Below are 2452 nucleotides of genomic sequence, written 5' to 3' on the forward strand. Positions count from 1 at the left end.
GGTTTTGTCTGGCCAACTCTGAGCCAGGCAAACCATTCCTGGGGTTGTTGAGTCAATTGTGCCCAAAGTAGTCAAATTAATGGATACTGAATGACAAAAAGAACAGGTCTGCCAATAATGCTACATCATGATTATTTAGTTACTTGTATTCTCTGGTATAAATATTAAATAGTTATACATTAAGTATGAAAAAGTGACAGAACAGTAAACCCAGTATGTAGTGCTTATTATACTCTGTAAATTCGTCTCATGTATAGTGTTTTAAGATGTAGTTTATATGACCTAAACAGATCTTTTAAAAATATGTATTTTTACTCTGTAAAATCGCCTCATGTATAGTGTTTTATAATGTAAGCTAGTTTATATGACCTAAACAGATCTGTAAAAATATGTATTTTTAAATTATCTGAAGCCAGTTTATTTATTTTTAATTCATATTAATGCTTAAAGTCATTTTCCCCCACAAGAACAATACAATGTTCAGGTAAAGGCAAACTTGTGGCAAACTATTCTACATGACAAAAACATTTTTTTTGCCAATGTGCTCAATCTGCTTTACACCTTTGTGCCAGTATCCTTTCAAGCTTCTGTCCAGTTTATTGTCCACTTCTCTGGTTTCTTCATTAGACTCTCAAGGGAATAGTTTTCTTCATTTGAAATACATACTTGCCAAATAGGGCACAGTTCTAACTTGAAATATTCACAGTCTTATAAAATCATCCTGACTTTTCAACTACAGGAACTATGTTACATGTAAATTTCCAGAAGAATTTGAACCCTTCAAAGAGATGTCTCAATTTAAACAAACTTGCTACTGCCATTCCGGAACATTGCGGCAATATAAAAATTCAACACACATTTGAGTACCACTATATGTGGGACTCCAGTAGGTGCTAAGATATAGCCAAGAGAGCAGACTTGGTTTTAGCCCTGTGGAATCATAAGTTTGGCCTGTGTAAATAGGTAAGGTTTGTGCTAACTGCATTTGAATTGAAAAATAAATATGTTTTAAGCCAATCCCAAAGTCTTCCTCTTGTTCTTTGAAGCTAAGGATAATATTTTCTTGCTGTTTCTGGTTCTTGGGGATCTCTTCTTCCCTTAACCTTGTCCACATCTTTATAAATAGCCCTTTATGATTCTCTTCATTTAAGACATTTTGGGTATGCTACAAATTTTCTTTATACACTTCATTTACTATCACCTGTTTCAACATGCAATCCAACTGAAGGTTGATGTCAAAAATGTTCACATTCTGGTTATTAGTTTGGGTAAATGCACTGGAGGCAGCTGCTTGTTTTAAAGTATCATGCCCTTCCTCTTCTCCACTCTCCAGTTCAGTTTCCTATTCATTTCCTTTACAATCCTGGTCTCAAACTGTAACTTAAGCTTACTTAGTAGTTATGGTCTTCTCCAGTGGACTCTAAGTACAGGAGGACAAAGGCCAGGCGTGCCAGGTGGAGCAGCGGCTGAAAGCTCCTGAGAGAAAAGGCAGTAGCTGCTTCCTGAAGATTACAGCCTTGGAAACCCTATGGGGCAGTTCCACTGCGTCGGTCAGCATTAGAGTTGACCAGATGGCAATGGATTTGCATTTTTGCTCTTGTTTTAAAAAATATTCTTCGTGTCTGGCACATAGTAGATGTTCGATAAATATGTGTTCATCCATTTGTTTGCCAAATATTAGCTGAGTGCCTACTATGTATCAGGTCTGGTTTTTCTGATTCCAGAAATAGGAAAAAAAATACATGAAGTCTCTCCTTTTGTGAAATGAATAAACAAATGTATTCCAAATATAGTTCTTACATTTTATTATTTATTTATTAGTTCTTACGTTTTATTTTTTAGAATGATCTATTTTATTATAGACTGATTACACATGGTCCAAGAAAACTCCAATAGCAAACCAAATATAATCAGATGTTAAAGACTGCTCTTCAAGCATCATAGCCAATGAGACCGATTTGCCTATGATCTCACCAACATAAAACCACATCCACACTTCAGTGGCCACCAGACCATTCAGCAGAGCCTCCTTAACTGTGAGCTGTTTGAAGCGACCAGTCTTAGCACCACTGACTGTTTTTTTTCAGACTCTGAATAGCTTCAGGGATCTCAGCAGGGGCTGGAGGAACCAGCTCCACCCTGGCATAGAGCCAAAATGTGGCCAATTGAGGCTTAGAATAAGTCACGCAGCATTTACCATCCCGGAGTCTTCTCCATCAAGTTAAGGATAAATTGGGCCATGGTTCTAGAAGAGAAGGTCCGTGGCCTGAAATAGCAGGTTGAATGTCTAGTTCTTACATTTTTAAAAAAACATTCCCTGAACAAATTATTTTGAGAAATAGTGGTCTAAAAAAGTTGGATTTTTTGTTGTAGGTTTTTTCCAGTTACAGTAATAAGCAAATATATTAACACAACCATTTCTAAAAGGAAAATTAAATATATTTGATGTTTC

The 2452-nt window shown here is 36.2% G+C and overlaps 1 pseudogene; it reads right to left on the reverse strand.

Annotated features, from left to right (window-relative positions):
- Positions 1 to 1931: 1931 nt before the first annotated feature.
- On the reverse strand, positions 1932 to 2241 carry LOC142427021 (ATP synthase F(0) complex subunit g, mitochondrial pseudogene; annotated as a pseudogene).
- Positions 2242 to 2452: the final 211 nt, after the last annotated feature.

Source organism: Tenrec ecaudatus, chromosome 1 (genome assembly GCF_050624435.1).
Source record: "Tenrec ecaudatus isolate mTenEca1 chromosome 1, mTenEca1.hap1, whole genome shotgun sequence".
Taxonomy (NCBI): Eukaryota; Metazoa; Chordata; class Mammalia; order Afrosoricida; family Tenrecidae; genus Tenrec; species Tenrec ecaudatus.